Source organism: Lontra canadensis, unplaced genomic scaffold (genome assembly GCF_010015895.1).
Source record: "Lontra canadensis isolate GAN:19392208 unplaced genomic scaffold, GSC_riverotter_1.0 scaffold88, whole genome shotgun sequence".
NCBI classification, from domain to species: domain Eukaryota; kingdom Metazoa; phylum Chordata; class Mammalia; order Carnivora; family Mustelidae; genus Lontra; species Lontra canadensis.
Window position 1 is genome coordinate 7755920 of NW_022631082.1, and position 6742 is coordinate 7762661.

Here is a 6742-nt window from a genome sequence, read left to right on the forward strand (position 1 = left end):
CTACTTATTTATTTTTTAAGATTTTAGTTATTTATTTGACAGAAAAGAGAGAGAGAGAGAGAGACAGCGAGAGAGAGAATACAAGCTGGGGGAGTGAGAGAGGGAGAAGCAGGCTTCCTGCTGAGCAGGAAGCCCGATGCAGGGCTGGATACCAGGACCCTGGGATCATGACCTGAGCCAAAGGCAGATGCTTAATGACTGAGCCACCCAGGTGCCCCTGATGGTTTTATTTTTAAGGTTAACAAAATTCTGGGGAAACAGGAAAATACCCCAGCACACCTACCCCCATGCAGCCAGGGGTCAGCTTCTACTATTCAGAAACAAAACACCAATTTTAAGGCCAGAGAAGATCAAATCCTCCTCAAGTACATCTACCATTCAAGATAAACAAATGTTAACCTTTGTCCTATTGGCTTGATTCACTTCAGAATTGTTTTAAGATATGAACTATTTTAAAGCACACCCACTCAAAAGAAAGAAAGAAAGAAAGAAAAAGAAAAAGCACTCAAATGGCTATAAAGAAAAAAAAAAAAAAACAGACACAACCAAGGGCTAAAGAAGCTCTGGCATGACCAAGAATTCTCATCCACTTGCTAGCAGGCATGTGCAATGGGAAAAATACTTTGGAAAATGATTTGGCAGTTTGTCATAACCAGGGTTTCTCAATCTTGGCACTACTGGCACTTGGCCTGGAACTTTCTTCCCAGTGGGACCATCCTGTGCATTGTAGGATGTGGAACATCATCCCTGGTCTCAGTAGATGCCAGTAGTAGTGACAACTAAAAATGTCTCCAGATATTGCTAATGTTCACCAGGTGGAGGGGGCAAAATCACTCCAGATGAGATGGGTTAAATATGATGACGTCATGACTAAGCAATCCTCCTAGGTACGGATCTAACAGTTAATGAAACACTTACTGTCCCCAAAAAGATACAAACAAGGAAAGTTCTTTCCATAATAACCCCAAACTGGAAATAACCCAAATGTCCATCGTCAAGGGAATGGATAGGGGCACCTGGGTGGCTCAGTCGGTTAAGCATCTGCCTTCAGCTCAAGTCATGATCCAAAGGTCCTGGGATGGAGCTCCACATTGGGCTTCCTGCTCAGTGGGGAGTCTGCTTCTTCCTCTTCCTCGGCCCCTCCCCCCTGCTCATGCTCTTTCTCCCTCATGCTCTCTCTCTCTCTCTTTTAAATAAATAAATAAAATCTTTTTAAAAACCCAAAACAATAGTGATGGATAAAGAAGCTGTGGTCTGACCCAGTGACTCCACTTCTGGGTATTTACCCAGAGAAAATGGAAACTAATTTAAAAAGATATATTCAGGGTGCCTGGGTGGCTCAGTGGGTTAAGCCACTGCCTTCAGCTCAGGTCATGGTCTCAGGGTCCTAGGAACGAGTCCCGCATCGGGCTCTCTGCTCAGCGGGGAGCCTGCTTCCCTCTCTCTCTCTCTCTGCCTGCCTCTGTCTGCTGTGATCTCCCTCTGTCAAATAAATAAATAAAATCTTTAAAAAAAATAAAAAATAAAAAATAAAAAGATATATTCATCCCTAAGTCTCCTGCAGTATTATTTATAATAATAGCCAGGCTATGTAAGCAACTTAAATGCCTATCAATAGATGAATGCATAAAGAAGATGTGATATACATATACAATGGCATATTACTCATCTATTAAGAAAAAAAAAAGTGACATTTGGAACAACATGGATGGTCCTAGAGGGTATTATTCTAAATGAAATAAGTCAGACAAAGACAAATACCATATGATTTCACTTATAGGTGGAATCTAAAAAAAGAGTCAATCAAACAAAATCAGAAACAGACACAGTAATACAGAGAACAACCTGGTGATTGCCAGATGGGCAGGGGCTGGAGGGATGAGTGAAATAAGTGAGGAGATCAAGAAACACAAACTTCCAGTTTTAAAATAAATGAGTCACAGGACGAAAAGTACAGCATAGGGAATATAGACAATAATTTGTATGGTAACTATTCATCAGTGGGGAGCATTTCATAATGTATATAATTGTCAAGTCTCTATATTGTACATCTGAAATTAATTTACATACAATATAATATTTATGCCAACTATATTCAATTAAATACATACACACATACATACATACATAATCAACTATTAATAAAAGAAGAAACTGTGGTCCATCCATATCCTGGCATACCAATAAAAATAAAAAGGAATAAATTATTGATATATACAATATTATGGATGAATCTCAAAAACACATCATGTTCTTGGGGCGCCTGGCTGTCTCAGTCTGAAAAGCATGACTTTTGATCGGGGTCATGAGTTCGAGCCCCAAATTGGGTGTAAAGATTACTAAAAATAAATAAATAAATAAAATTAATAAAAATCATGTTTTTGTGAATATATTGAAAAATCAGTCAGATCGTACACTTAAGAAAGGTAAATTTTATGGTACATGAATTTCATTCAATAGAAAAAACAAAACATGTTGAGTGAAAGAATCCAGGCATAAAAAAACACAAATATTTTAAAAAAATCACAAAACAGGGACGCCTGGGTGGCTCAGTGGTTAAAGCCTCTGCCTTCGGCTCGGGTGGTGATCTCAGGGTCCTGGGATCGAGTCCCGAATCGGGCTCTCTGCTCAGCAGGGAGCCTGCCTCCTCCTCCTGTCTCTCTCTGCCTGCCTCTCTGCCTACTTGTGATCTGTCAAATAAATAAAAAAAAAATCTTAAAAAAAATAAATCACAAAACAATCCCATGTGGTACGAAGTTCAAGTACAGGCAAAATTAATCTATGATGATAGAATTTCCCTAAGGTTGCCTGGCAAAGAACACAAGTCAAATGCATGCAACAGGGGAGAAGACTAGATGGTGGCCACAGGCCACATATATGTATATGCATACATATATAAAAATTCACAGAGGGGACCTGGGTGGCTCAGTTGGTTAAGCTTCTGACTACTGATTGCAGCTCAGGTCGTGATCTGAGGGTCGTGGGATGGAACCCTGGGTCGCTTAGTGCAAAGTCCACTTGCCCTCTCCCTCTACTCCTCCCCCTGCTCTCTCTCTCTCTTTCTGTCTTTCTTAAATAAATAAATAAAATCTTTAAAAAAAAAAATCGCAGAGCTTCACACCAAAGGATCTGTGCACTTCACCAGATGTAAGTTGTGCCTCAATCAAAATAATTAACAATCAAAAATTAAAATTAAAATTAAAAGACACACCTTATAGTTAAAATGGAAGTCACCTATGTTCACTTTCCCACTTCCCCTTGACTGCCACACTGCAGAAACAACCACCTAAATAAAAAGAATGACACTGGAAAAAAAAAAAAAAAAACAACGGATGACACTGAACTGACCCCTCGTTCTGTGCTTTACAAGAATTAATTCATTTAAGCTTCCCAGCAGCCCTATGAGGGCAGGTGCCCCTCCATCAGCCCGTCTCACAGATGAAACTGAAGCACAGAGTAGAGAAGTAACTTGCCCAGAATCGCAGAATCATACTGTTAGTGTGTGTAGTGGGGCCAGGATTTGAACGGAGATGACCTCACTCACCTCATCGTGGGTGCCAGGCACACCAGAACATGTTTCTCCCTGCCCCCCCTTTTTTAAATAAACTTGATACATAGTTTCACTTTCTGTTTTTCAGTAATTGCTATAAGCAGTATCAAACTATCATTTCTTTCTTTCTTTCTTTTTAAAAAGATTTTATTTATTTATTTGACAGACAGAGATCACAAGTCGGCAGAGAGGCAGGCAGAGAGAGGAAGGGAAGCAGGCTCCCCGCTGAGCAGAGAGCCGGATGCGGGGCACAATGCAGCAGGATCCCGGGCATGATCCCAGGACGCTGGGATCATGACCTAAGCCAAAGGCAGAGGCTTTAACCCACTGAGCCACCCAGGAGCCCCTGTATCATTTTTTCCTACTTCTTTTTTTTGTCCCACCCCAACCCAAAGTTTGTGAGTTTAGCTTTGTTGATACATTTAGCCTTCCTGGTATCAGATGAATCTACTCCCGTCTCTTTTTCTGACCCCCAGTTGGCTGGTGGGAGACTTGGTTTGCAAAGAGCCTTTTGAGAAAAAATCCTCATTCAGTTCCTCCTCTGCTAAGAATCCGTCAGCAGCACCACGATCCTCAGGGTCAAGTTCGAACTTCAGGGAGGTGCTGGAGGCCCTCCATCACCACCATCTGTGGTATCTGGAGACTGTTCCTGCTCCAGGTTCATCAGCACTAAACCCTCCAGCCATACCCCATGATGCTGTGCTTGTTCAACCACCTGTACATCCCATAGCTATTTATTCCAGCACTTTCCGTTGCTAGACACTGTTCTAGAAGCTGGGGACTCAGCAGTGAACAAGACAGACAATGATCCCTGTTCTTGGAGAGCTGACATCCTGATTGAGACAGACAAGTAAGAAAATAGAGTAAAATCTATTAAAGTTTGCAAGGAAGAAAAAAATGGAGCGATGTGAGGGATAGAGTTTAGTAGAGATGGGGTGGGGCCTGTTTTAGGTGGAGATGCAGTCAGGGAGTACTTCTCTAAGGAGGCATTTGAGCCAAGATGGAAATGAAATGAAGAAGAAAGGATGCCAAGAAGAGAAGGAAAACATGGCAGGCAGAGGGGAACAGCAAGTACAAAGGCCCTGGAATAAGGGATGAGGAATAATAGGAATAAGTGTTTTTGGTTTTTTTTTTTAAGATTTTATTTATTTATTTAACAGAGGAAGAGAGATCACAAGTAGGCAGAGAGGGGGAAACAAGCTTCCTGCTGAGCAGAGAGCCGGATGCGGGGCTCGATCCCAGGACCCGGGATCATGACCTGAGCTGAAGGCAGAGGCTTTAACCCACTGAGCCACTCAGGCACCCCGGAATAAGTGTTTCTGAGGGGCGGTGACCATCCGACCAGAGTGATATGGATGAGGGGTGCGGAATGGAGATGAGGGGAAGAATCAGGACATCTCAGGTTCTCCCTCACCTTCTTCTAGGACATTGCCCTGCTTTTCCTTCAGTCAGACACCCTATTCATCTTTACCACCCTTGTAGTTTCCCAGTTTGTCCTTAGTGCCAGCCCTTCTGCCTCTCCCACAGTGGGGGCAGTTGCCTCCTTAAGGCATGGGCTATCTTGGGATACCGTTCTTCTGACACCTCACACTGTGTCCACTCACACATTCTGCAAAGACTGAGTGAGCATAGGCCAAATGTTGAGCAATTTCAGAGAGGAGTGACAGTTAAAATAAAGAAAACAGGGCCATATTTATAATAAATATGACAGGGTATGGAAAGGTCTCTTGGAGGAGGTGGCATTTAAACAGAGACCTAAATGATCAGAAAAGGCTAGTCTTGGGAGGTGTGATGGAAGGACATTCCAGACCAGAAAACAGCCAGTGTAAAGGCCCTGTGGTTGGAAGTAAAGTGAGAATATTTGAGGAACAGAAGGAAGACCAGTGTTGCTGGATGGGGATAAGGGGAGTACAGGGGGATGTGGCTGGACAGGTTGGCACAGGCCTGATAAGACTACCCTGTAGACAGGGTGCCTGGGTGGCTCAGTTGGTTAAGCAACTGCCTTCTGCTTAGGTCATGATCCTGGAGTCCTGGGATCAAGTCTCACATCAGGCTCCCTGCTTGGCGGGGAGTCTGCTTCTCCCTCTGACCTCTCCCCTCTCAATGCTCTCTCTCTCTCAAATAAATAAATAAAATCTTAAAAACAACAACAACAAAAGACTACCCTGTAGACCAGGGTGAGGGGTGGGTGTTTTTCCTACGACCTCTAGAGAACCAGGAACAGGTCAGGGTTTCCGAGGCCCCAGAGCAGCCTGGAGAGGGGCCAGAGCAGCTGCAGGGAGGCGCCAGTGCAGTTATCACATTCGGTTGAGATTGCACAAAAAGTCCTTGGTCTCCCTGTTTCAAGCCCGAGCACGACTCTGTTTCCAGTGCCACCAAAGTCCCCAGCGGGCATCGATAAATATTCACTGAATAAACGAATGTTGGAAGGTTGGAGTGAGAATTTGGCAGGGTTCCCCAGCTCCATTCAGGGAAGAGGGAGCCTGGGACCTGGCAGGCAGCAGAAAGCCCATCCCTGAACACAGTGGCCTAATCCCTGGGCCAGCTTGGAGCCTAGCTTTGCCACATCCTCTCCACCTGTAAAACAGATGGGCAGAAGAATTAGAAGAAGACAGAACAAGGGCTGTAAACACCCCAGCTCCATAACTGGGGATTCTTCTGACACCTCACCCCTGTGTGTGCTCACTCATCCCACAAAAACTGAGTGAGCATAAGCCAAATGCTGGGGAATTTCAGAGGAGTCACAGTTTAAATAAATAAAACAAGGCCATATTTTAAATAAATATGACGGTATAGAATGGTCTCTCAGAGAAGGCGACACTTAAATGGAGACCTAAATTGTCAAAGTCTTGGGAGATGTATGCCTCAGTTTCCTCATCTGTAAATTGGGAGCAAAAGAAATAGCTCAAAGGGTGCTTTAATTCAATTGATAAATAATCGAGGGGCAGCCAGGAGGCTGGTATAGCTGAATGGAGTGAGCAAGGGGAAGAGGGGAAAGGCAAGGTGAAGGAGGTAAATTGTGCAGCGCCTGTGGTCTTCAGGCAGGATTTTGGCTTTTACTCTAAAGAAAGTGAGAGCCATGGAGGGATCTAGGCAGAGGACAGGACCTGACTCAGGGGTTCACAGACATCCTTAGGCTGTTGTGAGGAAAATAAAGTAGAAAGTAAAGGGCGGAGCTGGGAGTCCTGGGAA